At 45.3% G+C, this 19,865-nt stretch overlaps 15 non-coding genes across 15 annotated transcripts; all 15 read left to right on the forward strand.

The window, feature by feature from the left end:
• The first annotated feature begins 1,058 nt into the window (after positions 1 to 1,058).
• LOC141158498 (U2 spliceosomal RNA) lies at positions 1,059 to 1,249 on the forward strand. The gene has a single exon (XR_012248528.1). It is a non-coding gene; the product is annotated as a U2 spliceosomal RNA (small nuclear RNA).
• A 1,115-nt stretch (positions 1,250 to 2,364) lies between these two features.
• On the forward strand, positions 2,365 to 2,555 carry LOC141158499 (U2 spliceosomal RNA). Its single transcript, XR_012248529.1, has one exon. It is a non-coding gene; the product is annotated as a U2 spliceosomal RNA (small nuclear RNA).
• Positions 2,556 to 3,667: 1,112 nt separating this feature from the next.
• On the forward strand, positions 3,668 to 3,858 carry LOC141158501 (U2 spliceosomal RNA). The gene has a single exon (XR_012248530.1). It is a non-coding gene; the product is annotated as a U2 spliceosomal RNA (small nuclear RNA).
• A 1,117-nt stretch (positions 3,859 to 4,975) lies between these two features.
• On the forward strand, positions 4,976 to 5,166 carry LOC141158502 (U2 spliceosomal RNA). Its single transcript, XR_012248531.1, has one exon. It is a non-coding gene; the product is annotated as a U2 spliceosomal RNA (small nuclear RNA).
• A 1,116-nt stretch (positions 5,167 to 6,282) lies between these two features.
• On the forward strand, positions 6,283 to 6,473 carry LOC141158503 (U2 spliceosomal RNA). Its single transcript, XR_012248532.1, has one exon. It is a non-coding gene; the product is annotated as a U2 spliceosomal RNA (small nuclear RNA).
• Positions 6,474 to 7,587: 1,114 nt separating this feature from the next.
• LOC141158504 (U2 spliceosomal RNA) lies at positions 7,588 to 7,778 on the forward strand. The gene has a single exon (XR_012248533.1). It is a non-coding gene; the product is annotated as a U2 spliceosomal RNA (small nuclear RNA).
• Positions 7,779 to 8,897: 1,119 nt separating this feature from the next.
• Positions 8,898 to 9,088, forward strand: LOC141158505 (U2 spliceosomal RNA). The gene has a single exon (XR_012248534.1). It is a non-coding gene; the product is annotated as a U2 spliceosomal RNA (small nuclear RNA).
• Positions 9,089 to 10,208: 1,120 nt separating this feature from the next.
• On the forward strand, positions 10,209 to 10,399 carry LOC141158507 (U2 spliceosomal RNA). Its single transcript, XR_012248536.1, has one exon. It is a non-coding gene; the product is annotated as a U2 spliceosomal RNA (small nuclear RNA).
• Positions 10,400 to 11,513: 1,114 nt separating this feature from the next.
• On the forward strand, positions 11,514 to 11,704 carry LOC141158508 (U2 spliceosomal RNA). The gene has a single exon (XR_012248537.1). It is a non-coding gene; the product is annotated as a U2 spliceosomal RNA (small nuclear RNA).
• Positions 11,705 to 12,825: 1,121 nt separating this feature from the next.
• LOC141158509 (U2 spliceosomal RNA) lies at positions 12,826 to 13,016 on the forward strand. The gene has a single exon (XR_012248538.1). It is a non-coding gene; the product is annotated as a U2 spliceosomal RNA (small nuclear RNA).
• A 1,113-nt stretch (positions 13,017 to 14,129) lies between these two features.
• Positions 14,130 to 14,320, forward strand: LOC141159773 (U2 spliceosomal RNA). Its single transcript, XR_012249771.1, has one exon. It is a non-coding gene; the product is annotated as a U2 spliceosomal RNA (small nuclear RNA).
• A 1,121-nt stretch (positions 14,321 to 15,441) lies between these two features.
• On the forward strand, positions 15,442 to 15,632 carry LOC141158510 (U2 spliceosomal RNA). Its single transcript, XR_012248539.1, has one exon. It is a non-coding gene; the product is annotated as a U2 spliceosomal RNA (small nuclear RNA).
• A 1,114-nt stretch (positions 15,633 to 16,746) lies between these two features.
• LOC141158511 (U2 spliceosomal RNA) lies at positions 16,747 to 16,937 on the forward strand. Its single transcript, XR_012248540.1, has one exon. It is a non-coding gene; the product is annotated as a U2 spliceosomal RNA (small nuclear RNA).
• Positions 16,938 to 18,061: 1,124 nt separating this feature from the next.
• LOC141158512 (U2 spliceosomal RNA) lies at positions 18,062 to 18,252 on the forward strand. The gene has a single exon (XR_012248541.1). It is a non-coding gene; the product is annotated as a U2 spliceosomal RNA (small nuclear RNA).
• A 1,115-nt stretch (positions 18,253 to 19,367) lies between these two features.
• On the forward strand, positions 19,368 to 19,558 carry LOC141158513 (U2 spliceosomal RNA). The gene has a single exon (XR_012248542.1). It is a non-coding gene; the product is annotated as a U2 spliceosomal RNA (small nuclear RNA).
• Positions 19,559 to 19,865: the final 307 nt, after the last annotated feature.

Consider the following 19,865-nt stretch of genomic DNA (forward strand, 5'->3'; position numbering starts at 1 on the left):
CTTGTTTGTCGGATTTTGGGATGGACTCTTTGGCTTTGCTTTTCTTCTCCTCATTGGATTTTTCATGTTAAAAGTTGCAGAAGCCAGATGACAAGCTCATTTTGGTTCAACTTCAGCAACTGTGCATTGCATTGCCATGTAATGTAATGCAATGCTATCTATCTAGCTCTCCCTCTATACTTCCTTTTGGATAAACAGACATATTAGGCAAGCATTTTGGAGCTTTCACCTAAATAACTACAGGTGGTGAGATAAGCTGCACAATATAATTGACCTTTCAGTATATTGTTGCACACACACCATCTATTTAGCAAATGCCCTTGTTATCAACAGCAGCCTTTTAAACTCACCTGAGCTAACAGGTATGTGAGCTGGTTACTCTGCTGCGCTTAAAATTTCTTTATTGGTTTGCTACAATGCCTTTTCTGAAACGTTGTCTCCCTCTGCTGGAACACTGACTTCTTTCATTTAATGCCTGCAGACTATAAAAGAGAAACCAACCCAAAAAGTTTGGTTGATTAGTCTGTGGCATTCTTTTAAACTGTTGCTTATGGCGGTCTCTGTGAGCTTCTCAGTGACATTCAGCCATCCAGGTATCCCGCCTGCAGTAGACGGAATGTGGCAATGGAACGCTGGCTGCGCGTGTCATAATAGGCTCTGAGCCTTTATATACCTGCGCACAGCAGCAGCCACCTTCAGTCTGCTGCTGGACAGCCAGCAGCAGCAGCAGCAGGAGAGGTAATTAATCAGCAACCCTCCTGCTAAGGGTAGACAGCTGCTCGTTCCACCCCCCCCCCCGCCTTAATTGGTTCTCCTCCCTTCCAACGGTGTTGAGGCGGGTGGGAACAGCCGGGGGTTGAGGGTACTGTGCTAAAAGAGGTGGAGTTATGCAGATCTAAAACGCGTGGATTGCAGCAGCAGCAAGCCGAAAAGTGCAGGCATGTGAGGGATCTAGAGGTTGACAGCATGTCTTCTTAACGGGAGTCCAGGTGGCCATCTCCACAAATGGACTTTTCAGAATCCTTGGGTGGCACCGTAGTCGGAAACCAATTCTGGTTATCGCTTCTCGGCCTTTTGGCTAAGATCAAGTGTAGTATCTGTTCTTATCAGTTTAATATCTGATACGTCCCCTATCTGGGGACCATATATTAAATGGATTTTTAGAACAGGGAGATGGAAAAAGAGCTTGCTCTGTCCACTCCACGCATTGACCTGGTATTGCAGTATCTCCAGGACCGGTGCACCCCTTCTTTAATGCAGTTTCTAAAATCAGAAAGAATTGAATTCAATGCTTTTTGTTCATTTGGCTTGTTTGTCGGATTTTGGGATGGACTCTTTGGCTTTGCTTTTCTTCTCCTCATTGGATTTTTCATGTTAAAAGTTGCAGAAGCCAGATGACAAGCTCATTTTGGTTCAACTTCAGCAACTGTGCATTGCATTGCCATGTAATGTAATGCAATGCTATCTATCTAGCTCTCCCTCTATACTTCCTTTTGGATAAACAGACATATTAGGCAAGCATTTTGGAGCTTTCACCTAAATAACTACAGGTGGTGAGATAAGCTGCACAATATAATTCACCTTTCAGTATATTGTTGCACACACACCATCTATTTAGCAAATGCCCTTGTTATCAACAGCAGCCTTTTAAACTCACCTGAGCTAACAGGTATGTGAGCTGGTTACTCTGCTGCGCTTAAAATTTCTTTATTGGTTTGCTACAATGCCTTTTCTGAAACGTTGTCTCCCTCTGCTGGAACACTGACTTCTTTCATTTAATGCCTGCAGACTATAAAAGAGAAACCAACCCAAAAAGTTTGGTTGATTAGTCTGTGGCATTCTTTTAAACTGTTGCTTATGGCGGTCTCTGTGAGCTTCTCAGTGACATTCAGCCATCCAGGTATCCCGCCTGCAGTAGACGGAATGTGGCAATGGAACGCTGGCTGCGCGTGTCATAATAGGCTCTGAGCCTTTATATACCTGCGCACAGCAGCAGCCACCTTCAGTCTGCTGCTGGACAGCCAGCAGCAGCAGCAGCAGGAGAGGTAATTAATCAGCAACCCTCCTGCTAAGGGTAGACAGCTGCTCGTTCCACCCCCCCCCCGCCTTAATTGGTTCTCCTCCCTTCCAACGGTGTTGAGGCGGGTGGGAACAGCCGGGGGTTGAGGGTACTGTGCTAAAAGAGGTGGAGTTATGCAGATCTAAAACGCGTGGATTGCAGCAGCAGCAAGCCGAAAAGTGCAGGCATGTGAGGGATCTAGAGGATGACAGCATGTCTTCTTAACGGGAGTCCAGGTGGCCATCTCCACAAATAGACTTTTCAGAATCCTTGGGTGGCACCGTAGTCGGAAACCAATTCTGGTTATCGCTTCTCGGCCTTTTGGCTAAGATCAAGTGTAGTATCTGTTCTTATCAGTTTAATATCTGATACGTCCCCTATCTGGGGACCATATATTAAATGGATTTTTAGAACAGGGAGATGGAAAAAGAGCTTGCTCTGTCCACTCCACGCATTGACCTGGTATTGCAGTATCTCCAGGACCGGTGCACCCCTTCTTTAATGCAGTTTCTAAAATCAGAAAGAATTGAATTCAATGCTTTTTGTTCATTTGGCTTGTTTGTCGGATTTTGGGATGGACTCTTTGGCTTTGCTTTTCTTCTCCTCATTGGATTTTTCATGTTAAAAGTTGCAGAAGCCAGATGACAAGCTCATTTTGGTTCAACTTCAGCAACTGTGCATTGCATTGCCATGTAATGTAATGCAATGCTATCTATCTAGCTCTCCCTCTATACTTCCTTTTGGATAAACAGACATATTAGGCAAGCATTTTGGAGCTTTCACCTAAATAACTACAGGTGGTGAGATAAGCTGCACAATATAATTGACCTTTCAGTATATTGTTGCACACACACCATCTATTTAGCAAATGCCCTTGTTATCAACAGCAGCCTTTTAAACTCACCTGAGCTAACAGGTATGTGAGCTGGTTACTCTGCTGCGCTTAAAATTTCTTTTTTGGTTTGCTACAATGCCTTTTCTGAAACGTTGTCTCCCTCTGCTGGAACACTGACTTCTTTCATTTAATGCCTGCAGACTATAAAAGAGAAACCAACCCAAAAAGTTTGGTTGATTAGTCTGTGGCATTCTTTTAAACTGTTGCTTATGGCGGTCTCTGTGAGCTTCTCAGTGACATTCAGCCATCCAGGTATCCCGCCTGCAGTAGACGGAATGTGGCAATGGAACGCTGGCTGCGCGTGTCATAATAGGCTCTGAGCCTTTATATACCTGCGCACAGCAGCAGCCACCTTCAGTCTGCTGCTGGACAGCCAGCAGCAGCAGCAGGAGAGGTAATTAATCAGCAACCCTCCTGCTAAGGGTAGACAGCTGCTCGTTCCACCCCCCCCCCGCCTTAATTGGTTCTCCTCCCTTCCAACGGTGTTGAGGCGGGTGGGAACAGCCGGGGGTTGAGGGTACTGTGCTAAAAGAGGTGGAGTTATGCAGATCTAAAACGCGTGGATTGCAGCAGCAGCAAGCCGAAAAGTGCAGGCATGTGAGGGATCTAGAGGTTGACAGCATGTCTTCTTAACGGGAGTCCAGGTGGCCATCTCCACAAATGGACTTTTCAGAATCCTTGGGTGGCACCGTAGTCGGAAACCAATTCTGGTTATCGCTTCTCGGCCTTTTGGCTAAGATCAAGTGTAGTATCTGTTCTTATCAGTTTAATATCTGATACGTCCCCTATCTGGGGACCATATATTAAATGGATTTTTAGAACAGGGAGATGGAAAAAGAGCTTGCTCTGTCCACTCCACGCATTGACCTGGTATTGCAGTATCTCCAGGACCGGTGCACCCCTTCTTTAATGCAGTTTCTAAAATCAGAAAGAATTGAATTCAATGCTTTTTGTTCATTTGGCTTGTTTGTCGGATTTTGGGATGGACTCTTTGGCTTTGCTTTTCTTCTCCTCATTGGATTTTTCATGTTAAAAGTTGCAGAAGCCAGATGACAAGCTCATTTTGGTTCAACTTCAGCAACTGTGCATTGCATTGCCATGTAATGTAATGCAATGCTATCTATCTAGCTCTCCCTCTATACTTCCTTTTGGATAAACAGACATATTAGGCAAGCATTTTGGAGCTTTCACCTAAATAACTACAGGTGGTGAGATAAGCTGCACAATATAATTGACCTTTCAGTATATTGTTGCACACACACCATCTATTTAGCAAATGCCCTTGTTATCAACAGCAGCCTTTTAAACTCACCTGAGCTAACAGGTATGTGAGCTGGTTACTCTGCTGCGCTTAAAATTTCTTTATTGGTTTGCTACAATGCCTTTTCTGAAACGTTGTCTCCCTCTGCTGGAACACTGACTTCTTTCATTTAATGCCTGCAGACTATAAAAGAGAAACCAACCCAAAAAGTTTGGTTGATTAGTCTGTGGCATTCTTTTAAACTGTTGCTTATGGCGGTCTCTGTGAGCTTCTCAGTGACATTCAGCCATCCAGGTATCCCGCCTGCAGTAGACGGAATGTGGCAATGGAACGCTGGCTGCGCGTGTCATAATAGGCTCTGAGCCTTTATACCTGCGCACAGCAGCAGCCACCTTCAGTCTGCTGCTGGACAGCCAGCAGCAGCAGCAGCAGGAGAGGTAATTAATCAGCAACCCTCCTGCTAAGGGTAGACAGCTGCTCGTTCCACCCCCCCCCCCCCCGCCTTAATTGGTTCTCCTCCCTTCCAACGGTGTTGAGGCGGGTGGGAACAGCCGGGGGTTGAGGGTACTGTGCTAAAAGAGGTGGAGTTATGCAGATCTAAAACGCGTGGATTGCAGCAGCAGCAAGCCGAAAAGTGCAGGCATGTGAGGGATCTAGAGGTTGACAGCATGTCTTCTTAACGGGAGTCCAGGTGGCCATCTCCACAAATGGACTTTTCAGAATCCTTGGGTGGCACCGTAGTCGGAAACCAATTCTGGTTATCGCTTCTCGGCCTTTTGGCTAAGATCAAGTGTAGTATCTGTTCTTATCAGTTTAATATCTGATACGTCCCCTATCTGGGGACCATATATTAAATGGATTTTTAGAACAGGGAGATGGAAAAAGAGCTTGCTCTGTCCACTCCACGCATTGACCTGGTATTGCAGTATCTCCAGGACCGGTGCACCCCTTCTTTAATGCAGTTTCTAAAATCAGAAAGAATTGAATTCAATGCTTTTTGTTCATTTGGCTTGTTTGTCGGATTTTGGGATGGACTCTTTGGCTTTGCTTTTCTTCTCCTCATTGGATTTTTCATGTTAAAAGTTGCAGAAGCCAGATGACAAGCTCATTTTGGTTCAACTTCAGCAACTGTGCATTGCATTGCCATGTAATGTAATGCAATGCTATCTATCTAGCTCTCCCTCTATACTTCCTTTTGGATAAACAGACATATTAGGCAAGCATTTTGGAGCTTTCACCTAAATAACTACAGGTGGTGAGATAAGCTGCACAATATAATTGACCTTTCAGTATATTGTTGCACACACACCATCTATTTAGCAAATGCCCTTGTTATCAACAGCAGCCTTTTAAACTCACCTGAGCTAACAGGTATGTGAGCTGGTTACTCTGCTGCGCTTAAAATTTCTTTTTTGGTTTGCTACAATGCCTTTTCTGAAACGTTGTCTCCCTCTGCTGGAACACTGACTTCTTTCATTTAATGCCTGCAGACTATAAAAGAGAAACCAACCCAAAAAGTTTGGTTGATTAGTCTGTGGCATTCTTTTAAACTGTTGCTTATGGCGGTCTCTGTGAGCTTCTCAGTGACATTCAGCCATCCAGGTATCCCGCCTGCAGTAGACGGAATGTGGCAATGGAACGCTGGCTGCGCGTGTCATAATAGGCTCTGAGCCTTTATATACCTGCGCACAGCAGCAGCCACCTTCAGTCTGCTGCTGGACAGCCAGCAGCAGCAGCAGCAGGAGAGGTAATTAATCAGCAACCCTCCTGCTAAGGGTAGACAGCTGCTCGTTCCACCCCCCCCCCCGCCTTAATTGGTTCTCCTCCCTTCCAACGGTGTTGAGGCGGGTGGGAACAGCCGGGGGTTGAGGGTACTGTGCTAAAAGAGGTGGAGTTATGCAGATCTAAAACGCGTGGATTGCAGCAGCAGCAAGCCGAAAAGTGCAGGCATGTGAGGGATCTAGAGGTTGACAGCATGTCTTCTTAACGGGAGTCCAGGTGGCCATCTCCACAAATGGACTTTTCAGAATCCTTGGGTGGCACCGTAGTCGGAAACCAATTCTGGTTATCGCTTCTCGGCCTTTTGGCTAAGATCAAGTGTAGTATCTGTTCTTATCAGTTTAATATCTGATACGTCCCCTATCTGGGGACCATATATTAAATGGATTTTTAGAACAGGGAGATGGAAAAAGAGCTTGCTCTGTCCACTCCACGCATTGACCTGGTATTGCAGTATCTCCAGGACCGGTGCACCCCTTCTTTAATGCAGTTTCTAAAATCAGAAAGAATTGAATTCAATGCTTTTTGTTCATTTGGCTTGTTTGTCGGATTTTGGGATGGACTCTTTGGCTTTGCTTTTCTTCTCCTCATTGGATTTTTCATGTTAAAAGTTGCAGAAGCCAGATGACAAGCTCATTTTGGTTCAACTTCAGCAACTGTGCATTGCATTGCCATGTAATGTAATGCAATGCTATCTATCTAGCTCTCCCTCTATACTTCCTTTTGGATAAACAGACATATTAGGCAAGCATTTTGGAGCTTTCACCTAAATAACTACAGGTGGTGAGATAAGCTGCACAATATAATTGACCTTTCAGTATATTGTTGCACACACACCATCTATTTAGCAAATGCCCTTGTTATCAACAGCAGCCTTTTAAACTCACCTGAGCTAACAGGTATGTGAGCTGGTTACTCTGCTGCGCTTAAAATTTCTTTTTTGGTTTGCTACAATGCCTTTTCTGAAACGTTGTCTCCCTCTGCTGGAACACTGACTTCTTTCATTTAATGCCTGCAGACTATAAAAGAGAAACCAACCCAAAAAGTTTGGTTGATTAGTCTGTGGCATTCTTTTAAACTGTTGCTTATGGCGGTCTCTGTGAGCTTCTCAGTGACATTCAGCCATCCAGGTATCCCGCCTGCAGTAGACGGAATGTGGCAATGGAACGCTGGCTGCGCGTGTCATAATAGGCTCTGAGCCTTTATATACCTGCGCACAGCAGCAGCCACCTTCAGTCTGCTGCTGGACAGCCAGCAGCAGCAGCAGCAGGAGAGGTAATTAATCAGCAACCCTCCTGCTAAGGGTAGACAGCTGCTCGTTCCACCCCCCCCCGCCTTAATTGGTTCTCCTCCCTTCCAACGGTGTTGAGGCGGGTGGGAACAGCCGGGGGTTGAGGGTACTGTGCTAAAAGAGGTGGAGTTATGCAGATCTAAAACGCGTGGATTGCAGCAGCAGCAAGCCGAAAAGTGCAGGCATGTGAGGGATCTAGAGGTTGACAGCATGTCTTCTTAACGGGAGTCCAGGTGGCCATCTCCACAAATGGACTTTTCAGAATCCTTGGGTGGCACCGTAGTCGGAAACCAATTCTGGTTATCGCTTCTCGGCCTTTTGGCTAAGATCAAGTGTAGTATCTGTTCTTATCAGTTTAATATCTGATACGTCCCCTATCTGGGGACCATATATTAAATGGATTTTTAGAACAGGGAGATGGAAAAAGAGCTTGCTCTGTCCACTCCACGCATTGACCTGGTATTGCAGTATCTCCAGGACCGGTGCACCCCTTCTTTAATGCAGTTTCTAAAATCAGAAAGAATTGAATTCAATGCTTTTTGTTCATTTGGCTTGTTTGTCGGATTTTGGGATGGACTCTTTGGCTTTGCTTTTCTTCTCCTCATTGGATTTTTCATGTTAAAAGTTGCAGAAGCCAGATGACAAGCTCATTTTCGTTCAACTTCAGCAACTGTGCATTGCATTGCCATGTAATGTAATGCAATGCTATCTATCTAGCTCTCCCTCTATACTTCCTTTTGGATAAACAGACATATTAGGCAAGCATTTTGGAGCTTTCACCTAAATAACTACAGGTGGTGAGATAAGCTGCACAATATAATTGACCTTTCAGTATATTGTTGCACACACACCATCTATTTAGCAAATGCCCTTGTTATCAACAGCAGCCTTTTAAACTCACCTGAGCTAACAGGTATGTGAGCTGGTTACTCTGCTGCGCTTAAAATTTCTTTTTTGGTTTGCTACAATGCCTTTTCTGAAACGTTGTCTCCCTCTGCTGGAACACTGACTTCTTTCATTTAATGCCTGCAGACTATAAAAGAGAAACCAACCCAAAAAGTTTGGTTGATTAGTCTGTGGCATTCTTTTAAACTGTTGCTTATGGCGGTCTCTGTGAGCTTCTCAGTGACATTCAGCCATCCAGGTATCCCGCCTGCAGTAGACGGAATGTGGCAATTGAACGCTGGCTGCGCGTGTCATAACAGGCTCTGAGCCTTTATATACCTGCGCACAGCAGCAGCCACCTTCAGTCTGCTGCTGGACAGCCAGCAGCAGCAGCAGCAGGAGAGGTAATTAATCAGCAACCCTCCTGCTAAGGGTAGACAGCTGCTCGTTCCACCCCCCCCCCCCCCGCCTTAATTGGCTCTCCTCCCTTCCAACGGTGTTGAGGCGGGTGGGAACAGCCGGGGGTTGAGGGTACTGTGCTAAAAGAGGTGGAGTTATGCAGATCTAAAACGCGTGGATTGCAGCAGCAGCAAGCCGAAAAGTGCAGGCATGTGAGGGATCTAGAGGTTGACAGCATGTCTTCTTAACGGGAGTCCAGGTGGCCATCTCCACAAATAGACTTTTCAGAATCCTTGGGTGGCACCGTAGTCGGAAACCAATTCTGGTTATCGCTTCTCGGCCTTTTGGCTAAGATCAAGTGTAGTATCTGTTCTTATCAGTTTAATATCTGATACGTCCCCTATCTGGGGACCATATATTAAATGGATTTTTAGAACAGGGAGATGGAAAAAGAGCTTGCTCTGTCCACTCCACGCATTGACCTGGTATTGCAGTATCTCCAGGACCGGTGCACCCCTTCTTTAATGCAGTTTCTAAAATCAGAAAGAATTGAATTCAATGCTTTTTGTTCATTTGGCTTGTTTGTCGGATTTTGGGATGGACTCTTTGGCTTTGCTTTTCTTCTCCTCATTGGATTTTTCATGTTAAAAGTTGCAGAAGCCAGATGACAAGCTCATTTTGGTTCAACTTCAGCAACTGTGCATTGCATTGCCATGTAATGTAATGCAATGCTATCTATCTAGCTCTCCCTCTATACTTCCTTTTGGATAAACAGACATATTAGGCAAGCATTTTGGAGCTTTCACCTAAATAACTACAGGTGGTGAGATAAGCTGCACAATATAATTGACCTTTCAGTATATTGTTGCACACACACCATCTATTTAGCAAATGCCCTTGTTATCAACAGCAGCCTTTTAAACTCACCTGAGCTAACAGGTATGTGAGCTGGTTACTCTGCTGCGCTTAAAATTTCTTTTTTGGTTTGCTACAATGCCTTTTCTGAAACGTTGTCTCCCTCTGCTGGAACACTGACTTCTTTCATTTAATGCCTGCAGACTATAAAAGAGAAACCAACCCAAAAAGTTTGGTTGATTAGTCTGTGGCATTCTTTTAAACTGTTGCTTATGGCGGTCTCTGTGAGCTTCTCAGTGACATTCAGCCATCCAGGTATCCCGCCTGCAGTAGACGGAATGTGGCAATGGAACGCTGGCTGCGCGTGTCATAATAGGCTCTGAGCCTTTATATACCTGCGCACAGCAGCAGCCACCTTCAGTCTGCTGCTGGACAGCCAGCAGCAGCAGCAGCAGCAGGAGAGGTAATTAATCAGCAACCCTCCTGCTAAGGGTAGACAGCTGCTCGTTCCACCCCCCCCCCCCGCCTTAATTGGTTCTCCTCCCTTCCAACGGTGTTGAGGCGGGTGGGAACAGCCGGGGGTTGAGGGTACTGTGCTAAAAGAGGTGGAGTTATGCAGATCTAAAACACGTGGATTGCAGCAGCAGCAAGCCGAAAAGTGCAGGCATGTGAGGGATCTAGAGGTTGACAGCATGTCTTCTTAACGGGAGTCCAGGTGGCCATCTCCACAAATAGACTTTTCAGAATCCTTGGGTGGCACCGTAGTCGGAAACCAATTCTGGTTATCGCTTCTCGGCCTTTTGGCTAAGATCAAGTGTAGTATCTGTTCTTATCAGTTTAATATCTGATACGTCCCCTATCTGGGGACCATATATTAAATGGATTTTTAGAACAGGGAGATGGAAAAAGAGCTTGCTCTGTCCACTCCACGCATTGACCTGGTATTGCAGTATCTCCAGGACCGGTGCACCCCTTCTTTAATGCAGTTTCTAAAATCAGAAAGAATTGAATTCAATGCTTTTTGTTCATTTGGCTTGTTTGTCGGATTTTGGGATGGACTCTTTGGCTTTGCTTTTCTTCTCCTCATTGGATTTTTCATGTTAAAAGTTGCAGAAGCCAGATGACAAGCTCATTTTGGTTCAACTTCAGTAACTGTGCATTGCATTGCCATGTAATGTAATGCAATGCTATCTATCTAGCTCTCCCTCTATACTTCCTTTTGGATAAACAGACATATTAGGCAAGCATTTTGGAGCTTTCACCTAAATAACTACAGGTGGTGAGATAAGCTGCACAATATAATTGACCTTTCAGTATATTGTTGCACACACACCATCTATTTAGCAAATGCCCTTGTTATCAACAGCAGCCTTTTAAACTCACCTGAGCTAACAGGTATGTGAGCTGGTTACTCTGCTGCGCTTAAAATTTCTTTTTTGGTTTGCTACAATGCCTTTTCTGAAACGTTGTCTCCCTCTGCTGGAACACTGACTTCTTTCATTTAATGCCTGCAGACTATAAAAGAGAAACTAACCCAAAAAGTTTGGTTGATTAGTCTGTGGCATTCTTTTAAACTGTTGCTTATGGCGGTCTCTGTGAGCTTCTCAGTGACATTCAGCCATCCAGGTATCCCGCCTGCAGTAGACGGAATGTGGCAATGGAACGCTGGCTGCGCGTGTCATAATAGGCTCTGAGCCTTTATATACCTGCGCACAGCAGCAGCCACCTTCAGTCTGCTGCTGGACAGCCAGCAGCAGCAGCAGCAGGAGAGGTAATTAATCAGCAACCCTCCTGCTAAGGGTAGACAGCTGCTCGTTCCACCCCCCCCCGCCTTAATTGGTTCTCCTCCCTTCCAACGGTGTTGAGGCGGGTGGGAACAGCCGGGGGTTGAGGGTACTGTGCTAAAAGAGGTGGAGTTATGCAGATCTAAAACGCGTGGATTGCAGCAGCAGCAAGCCGAAAAGTGCAGGCATGTGAGGGATCTAGAGGTTGACAGCATGTCTTCTTAACGGGAGTCCAGGTGGCCATCTCCACAAATGGACTTTTCAGAATCCTTGGGTGGCACCGTAGTCGGAAACCAATTCTGGTTATCGCTTCTCGGCCTTTTGGCTAAGATCAAGTGTAGTATCTGTTCTTATCAGTTTAATATCTGATACGTCCCCTATCTGGGGACCATATATTAAATGGATTTTTAGAACAGGGAGATGGAAAAAGAGCTTGCTCTGTCCACTCCACGCATTGACCTGGTATTGCAGTATCTCCAGGACCGGTGCACCCCTTCTTTAATGCAGTTTCTAAAATCAGAAAGAATTGAATTCAATGCTTTTTGTTCATTTGGCTTGTTTGTCGGATTTTGGGATGGACTCTTTGGCTTTGCTTTTCTTCTCCTCATTGGATTTTTCATGTTAAAAGTTGCAGAAGCCAGATGACAAGCTCATTTTGGTTCAACTTCAGCAACTGTGCATTGCATTGCCATGTAATGTAATGCAATGCTATCTATCTAGCTCTCCCTCTATACTTCCTTTTGGATAAACAGACATATTAGGCAAGCATTTTGGAGCTTTCACCTAAATAACTACAGGTGGTGAGATAAGCTGCACAATATAATTGACCTTTCAGTATATTGTTGCACACACACCATCTATTTAGCAAATGCCCTTGTTATCAACAGCAGCCTTTTAAACTCACCTGAGCTAACAGGTATGTGAGCTGGTTACTCTGCTGCGCTTAAAATTTCTTTTTTGGTTTGCTACAATGCCTTTTCTGAAACGTTGTCTCCCTCTGCTGGAACACTGACTTCTTTCATTTAATGCCTGCAGACTATAAAAGAGAAACCAACCCAAAAAGTTTGGTTGATTAGTCTGTGGCATTCTTTTAAACTGTTGCTTATGGCGGTCTCTGTGAGCTTCTCAGTGACATTCAGCCATCCAGGTATCCCGCCTGCAGTAGACGGAATGTGGCAATGGAACGCTGGCTGCGCGTGTCATAATAGGCTCTGAGCCTTTATATACCTGCGCACAGCAGCAGCCACCTTCAGTCTGCTGCTGGACAGCCAGCAGCAGCAGCAGCAGGAGAGGTAATTAATCAGCAACCCTCCTGCTAAGGGTAGACAGCTGCTCGTTCCACCCACCCCCCACCCCCGCCTTAATTGGTTCTCCTCCCTTCCAACGGTGTTGAGGCGGGTGGGAACAGCCGGGGGTTGAGGGTACTGTGCTAAAAGAGGTGGAGTTATGCAGATTTAAAACGCGTGGATTGCAGCAGCAGCAAGCCGAAAAGTGCAGGCATGTGAGGGATCTAGAGGTTGACAGCATGTCTTCTTAACGGGAGTCCAGGTGGCCATCTCCACAAATGGACTTTTCAGAATCCTTGGGTGGCACCGTAGTCGGAAACCAATTCTGGTTATCGCTTCTCGGCCTTTTGGCTAAGATCAAGTGTAGTATCTGTTCTTATCAGTTTAATATCTGATACGTCCCCTATCTGGGGACCATATATTAAATGGATTTTTAGAACAGGGAGATGGAAAAAGAGCTTGCTCTGTCCACTCCACGCATTGACCTGGTATTGCAGTATCTCCAGGACCGGTGCACCCCTTCTTTAATGCAGTTTCTAAAATCAGAAAGAATTGAATTCAATGCTTTTTGTTCATTTGGCTTGTTTGTCGGATTTTGGGATGGACTCTTTGGCTTTGCTTTTCTTCTCCTCATTGGATTTTTCATGTTAAAAGTTGCAGAAGCCAGATGACAAGCTCATTTTGGTTCAACTTCAGCAACTGTGCATTGCATTGCCATGTAATGTAACGCAATGCTATCTATCTAGCTCTCCCTCTATACTTCCTTTTGGATAAACAGACATATTAGGCAAGCATTTTGGAGCTTTCACCTAAATAACTACAGGTGGTGAGATAAGCTGCACAATATAATTCACCTTTCAGTATATTGTTGCACACACACCATCTATTTAGCAAATGCCCTTGTTATCAACAGCAGCCTTTTAAACTCACCTGAGCTAACAGGTATGTGAGCTGGTTACTCTGCTGCGCTTAAAATTTCTTTTTTGGTTTGCTACAATGCCTTTTCTGAAACGTTGTCTCCCTCTGCTGGAACACTGACTTCTTTCATTTAATGCCTGCAGACTATAAAAGAGAAACCAACCCAAAAAGTTTGGTTGATTAGTCTGTGGTATTCTTTTAAACTGTTGCTTATGGCGGTCTCTGTGAGCTTCTCAGTGACATTCAGCCATCCAGGTATCCCGCCTGCAGTAGACGGAATGGGGCAATGGAACGCTGGCTGCGCGTGTCATAATAGGCTCTGAGCCTTTATATACCTGCGCACAGCAGCAGCCACCTTCAGTCTGCTGCTGGACAGCCAGCAGCAGCAGCAGCAGGAGAGGTAATTAATCAGCAACCCTCCTGCTAAGGGTAGACAGGTGCTCGTTCCACCCCCCCCGCCTTAATTGGTTCTCCTCCCTTCCAACGGTGTTGAGGCGGGTGGGAACAGCTGGGGGTTGAGGGTACTGTGCTAAAAGAGGTGGAGTTATGCAGATCTAAAACGCGTGGATTGCAGCAGCAGCAAGCCGAAAAGTGCAGGCATGTGAGGGATCTAGAGGTTGACAGCATGTCTTCTTAACGGGAGTCCAGGTGGCCATCTCCACAAATGGACTTTTCAGAATCCTTGGGTGGCACCGTAGTCGGAAACCAATTCTGGTTATCGCTTCTCGGCCTTTTGGCTAAGATCAAGTGTAGTATCTGTTCTTATCAGTTTAATATCTGATACGTCCCCTATCTGGGGACCATATATTAAATGGATTTTTAGAACAGGGAGATGGAAAAAGAGCTTGCTCTGTCCACTCCACGCATTGACCTGGTATTGCGGTATCTCCAGGACCGGTGCACCCCTTCTTTAATGCAGTTTCTAAAATCAGAAAGAATTGAATTCAATGCTTTTTGTTCATTTGGCTTGTTTGTCGAATTTTGGGATGGACTCTTTGGCTTTGCTTTTCTTCTCCTCATTGGATTTTTCATGTTAAAAGTTGCAGAAGCCAGATGACAAGCTCATTTTGGTTCAACTTCAGCAACTGTGCATTGCATTGCCATGTAATGTAATGCAATGCTATCTATCTAGCTCTCCCTCTATACTTCCTTTTGGATAAACAGACATATTAGGCAAGCATTTTGGAGCTTTCACCTAAATAACTACAGGTGGTGAGATAAGCTGCACAATATAATTGACCTTTCAGTATATTGTTGCACACACACCATCTATTTAGCAAATGCCCTTGTTATCAACAGCAGCCTTTTAAACTCACCTGAGCTAACAGGTATGTGAGCTGGTTACTCTGCTGCGCTTAAAATTTCTTTTTTGGTTTGCTACAATGCCTTTTCTGAAACGTTGTCTCCCTCTGCTGGAACACTGACTTCTTTCATTTAATGCCTGCAGACTATAAAAGAGAACCCAACCCAAAAAGTTTGGTTGATTAGTCTGTGGCATTCTTTTAAACTGTTGCTTATGGCGGTCTCTGTGAGCTTCTCAGTGACATTCAGCGATCCAGGTATCCCGCCTGCAGTAGACGGAATGGGGCAATGGAACGCTGGCTGCGCGTGTCATAATAGGCTCTGAGCCTTTATATACCTGCGCACAGCAGCAGCCACCTTCAGTCTGCTGCTGGACAGCCAGCAGCAGCAGCAGCAGCAGGAGAGGTAATTAATCAGCAACCCTCCTGCTAAGGGTAGACAGCTGCTCGTTCCACCCCCCCCCCCCCGCCTTAATTGGTTCTCCTCCCTTCCAACAGTGTTGAGGCGGGTGGGAACAGCCGGGGGTTGAGGGTACTGTGCTAAAAGAGGTGGAGTTATGCAGATCTAAAACGCGTGGATTGCAGCAGCAGCAAGCCGAAAAGTGCAGGCATGTGAGTGATCTAGAGGTTGACAGCATGTCTTCTTAACGGGAGTCCAGGTGGCCATCTCCACAAATGGACTTTTCAGAATCCTTGGGTGGCACCGTAGTCGGAAACCAATTCTGGTTATCGCTTCTCGGCCTTTTGGCTAAGATCAAGTGTAGTATCTGTTCTTATCAGTTTAATATCTGATACGTCCCCTATCTGGGGACCATATATTAAATGGATTTTTAGAACAGGGAGATGGAAAAAGAGCTTGCTCTGTCCACTCCACGCATTGACCTGGTATTGCAGTATCTCCAGGACCGGTGCACCCCTTCTTTAATGCAGTTTCTAAAATCAGAAAGAATTGAATTCAATGCTTTTTGTTCATTTGGCTTGTTTGTCGGATTTTGGGATGGACTCTTTGGCTTTGCTTTTCTTCTCTTCATTGGATTTTTCATGTTAAAAGTTGCAGAAGCCAGATGACAAGCTCATTTTGGTTCAACTTCAGCAACTGTGCATTGCATTGCCATGTAATGTAATGCAATGCTATCTATCTAGCTCTCCCTCTATACTTCCTTTTGGATAAACAGACATATTAGGCAAGCATTTTGGAGCTTTCACCTAAATAACTACAGGTGGTGAGATAAGCTGCACAATATAATTGACCTTTCAGTATATTGTTGCACACACACCATCTATTTAGCAAATGCCCTTGTTATCAACAGCAGCCTTTTAAACTCACCTGAGCTAACAGGTATGTGAGCTGGTTACTCTGCTGCGCTTAAAATTTCTTTTTTGGTTTGCTACAATGCCTTTTCTGAAACGTTGTCTCCCTCTGCTGGAACACTGACTTCTTTCATTTAATGCCTGCAGACTATAAAAGAGAAACCAACCCAAAAAGTTTGGTTGATTAGTCTGTGGCATTCTTTTAAACTGTTGCTTATGGCGGTCTCTGTGAGCTTCTCAGTGACATTCAGCCATCCAGGTATCCCGCCTGCAGTAGACGGAATGTGGCAATGGAACGCTGGCTGCGCGTGTCATAATAGGCTCTGAGCCTTTATATACCTGCGCACAGCAGCAGCCACCTTCAGTCTGCTGCTGGACAGCCAGCAGCAGCAGCAGGAGAGGTAATTAATCAGCAACCCTCCTGCTAAGGGTAGACAGCTGCTCGTTCCACCCCCCCCCCCCGCCTTAATTGGTTCTCCTCCCTTCCAACGGTGTTGAGGCGGGTGGGAACAGCCGGGGGTTGAGGGTACTGTGCTAAAAGAGGTGGAGTTATGCAGATCTAAAACTCGTGGATTGCAGCAGCAGCAAGCCGAAAAGTGCAGGCATGTGAGGGATCTAGAGGTTGACAGCATGTCTTCTTAACGGGAGTCCAGGTGGCCATCTCCACAAATGGACTTTTCAGAATCCTTGGGTGGCACCGTAGTCGGAAACCAATTCTGGTTATCGCTTCTCGGCCTTTTGGCTAAGATCAAGTGTAGTATCTGTTCTTATCAGTTTAATATCTGATACGTCCCCTATCTGGGGACCATATATTAAATGGATTTTTAGAACAGGGAGATGGAAAAAGAGCTTGCTCTGTCCACTCCACGCATTGACCTGGTATTGCAGTATCTCCAGGACCGGTGCACCCCTTCTTTAATGCAGTTTCTAAAATCAGAAAGAATTGAATTCAATGCTTTTTGTTCATTTGGCTTGTTTGTCGGATTTTGGGATGGACTCTTTGGCTTTGCTTTTCTTCTCCTCATTGGATTTTTCATGTTAAAAGTTGCAGAAGCCAGATGACAAGCTCATTTTGGTTCAACTTCAGCAACTGTGCATTGCATTGCCATGTAATGTAATGCAATGCTATCTATCTAGCTCTCCCTCTATACTTCCTTTTGGATAAACAGACATATTAGGCAAGCATTTTGGAGCTTTCACCTAAATAACTACAGGTGGTGAGATAAGCTGCACAATATAATTGACCTTTCAGTATATTGTTGCACACACACCATCTATTTAGCAAATGCCCTTGTTATCAACAGCAGCCTTTTAAACTCACCTGAGCTAACAGGTATGTGAGCTGGTTACTCTGCTGCGCTTAAAATTTCTTTTTTGGTTTGCTACAATGCCTTTTCTGAAACGTTGTCTCCCTCTGCTGGAACACTGACTTCTTTCATTTAATGCCTGCAGACTATAAAAGAGAAACCAACCCAAAAAGTTTGGTTGATTAGTCTGTGGCATTCTTTTAAACTGTTGCTTATGGCGGTCTCTGTGAGCTTCTCAGTGACATTCAGCCATCCAGGTATCCCGCCTGCAGTAGACGGAATGTGGCAATGGAACGCTGGCTGCGCGTGTCATAATAGGCTCTGAGCCTTTATATACCTGCGCACAGCAGCAGCCACCTTCAGTCTGCTGCTGGACAGCCAGCAGCAGCAGCAGCAGCAGCAGGAGAGGTAATTAATCAGCAACCCTCCTGCTAAGGGTAGACAGCTGCTCGTTCCACCCCCCCCCCCCCGCCTTAATTGGTTCTCCTCCCTTCCAACGGTGTTGAGGCGGGTGGGAACAGCCGGGGGTTGAGGGTACTGTGCTAAAAGAGGTGGAGTTATGCAGATCTAAAACGCGTGGATTGCAGCAGCAGCAAGCCGAAAAGTGCAGGCATGTGAGGGATCTAGAGATTGACAGCATGTCTTCTTAACGGGAGTCCAGGTGGCCATCTCCACAAATGGACTTTTCAGAATCCTTGGGTGGCACCGTAGTCGGAAACCAATTCTGGTTATCGCTTCTCGGCCTTTTGGCTAAGATCAAGTGTAGTATCTGTTCTTATCAGTTTAATATCTGATACGTCCCCTATCTGGGGACCATATATTAAATGGATTTTTAGAACAGGGAGATGGAAAAAGAGCTTGCTCTGTCCACTCCACGCATTGACCTGGTATTGCAGTATCTCCAGGACCGGTGCACCCCTTCTTTAATGCAGTTTCTAAAATGAGAAAGAATTGAATTCAATGCTTTTTGTTCATTTGGCTTGTTTGTCGGATTTTGGGATGGACTCTTTGGCTTTGCTTTTCTTCTCCTCATTGGATCTTTCATGTTAAAAGTTGCAGAAGCCAGATGACAAGCTCATTTTGGTTCAACTTCAGCAACTGTGCATTGCATTGCCATGTAATGTAATGCAATGCTATCTATCTAGCTCTCCCTCTATACTTCCTTTTGGATAAACAGACATATTAGGCAAGCATTTTGGAGCTTTCACCTAAATAACTACAGGTGGTGAGATAAGCTGCACAATATAATTGACCTTTCAGTATATTGTTGCACACACACCATCTATTTAGCAAATGCCCTTGTTATCAACAGCAGCCTTTTAAACTCACCTGAGCTAACAGGTATGTGCGCTGGTTACTCTGCTGCGCTTAAAATTTCTTTTTTGGTTTGCTACAATGCCTTTTCTGAAACGTTGTCTCCCTCTGCTGGAACACTGACTTCTTTCATTTAATGCCTGCAGACTATAAAAGAGAAACCAACCCAAAAAGTTTGGTTGATTAGTCTGTGGCATTCTTTTAAACTGTTGCTTATGGCGGTCTCTGTGAGCTTCTCAGTGACATTCAGCCATCCAGGTATCCCGCCTGCAGTAGACGGAATGTGGCAATGGAACGCTGGCTGCGCGTGTCATAATAGGCTCTGAGCCTTTATATACCTGCGCACAGCAGCAGCCACCTTCAGTCTGCTGCTGGACAGCCAGCAGCAGCAGCAGGAGAGGTAATTAATCAGCAACCCTCCTGCTAAGGGTAGACAGCTGCTCGTTCCACCCCCCCCCCCCCGCCTTAATTGGTTCTCCTCCCTTCCAACGGTGTTGAGGCGGGTGGGAACAGCCGGGGGTTGAGGGTACTGTGCTAAAAGAGGTGGAGTTATGCAGATCTAAAACTCGTGGATTGCAGCAGCAGCAAGCCGAAAAGTGCAGGCATGTGAGGGATCTAGAGGTTGACAGCATGTCTTCTTAACGGGAGTCCAGGTGGCCATCTCCACAAATGGACTTTTCAGAATCCTTGGGTGGCACCGTAGTCGGAAACCAATTCTGGTTATCGCTTCTCGGCCTTTTGGCTAAGATCAAGTGTAGTATCTGTTCTTATCAGTTTAATATCTGATACGTCCCCTATCTGGGGACCATATATTAAATGGATTTTTAGAACAGGGAGATGGAAAAAGAGCTTGCTCTGTCCACTCCACGCATTGACCTGGTATTGCAGTATCTCCAGGACCGGTGCACCCCTTCTTTAATGCAGTTTCTAAAATCAGAAAGAATTGAATTCAATGCTTTTTGTTCATTTGGCTTGTTTGTCGGATTTTGGGATGGACTCTTTGGCTTTGCTTTTCTTCTCCTCATTGGATTTTTCATGTTAAAAGTTGCAGAAGCCAGATGACAAGCTCATTTTGGTTCAACTTCAGCAACTGTGCATTGCATTGCCATGTAATGTAATGCAATGCTATCTATCTAGCTCTCACTCTATACTTCCTTTTGGATAAACAGACATATTAGGCAAGCATTTTGGAGCTTTCACCTAAATAACTACAGGTGGTG

Source organism: Phyllobates terribilis, unplaced genomic scaffold (genome assembly GCF_046119375.1).
Source record: "Phyllobates terribilis strain yellow unplaced genomic scaffold, ASM4611937v1 Scaffold_8__6_contigs__length_399053987, whole genome shotgun sequence".
NCBI lineage: Eukaryota > Metazoa > Chordata > Amphibia > Anura > Dendrobatidae > Phyllobates > Phyllobates terribilis.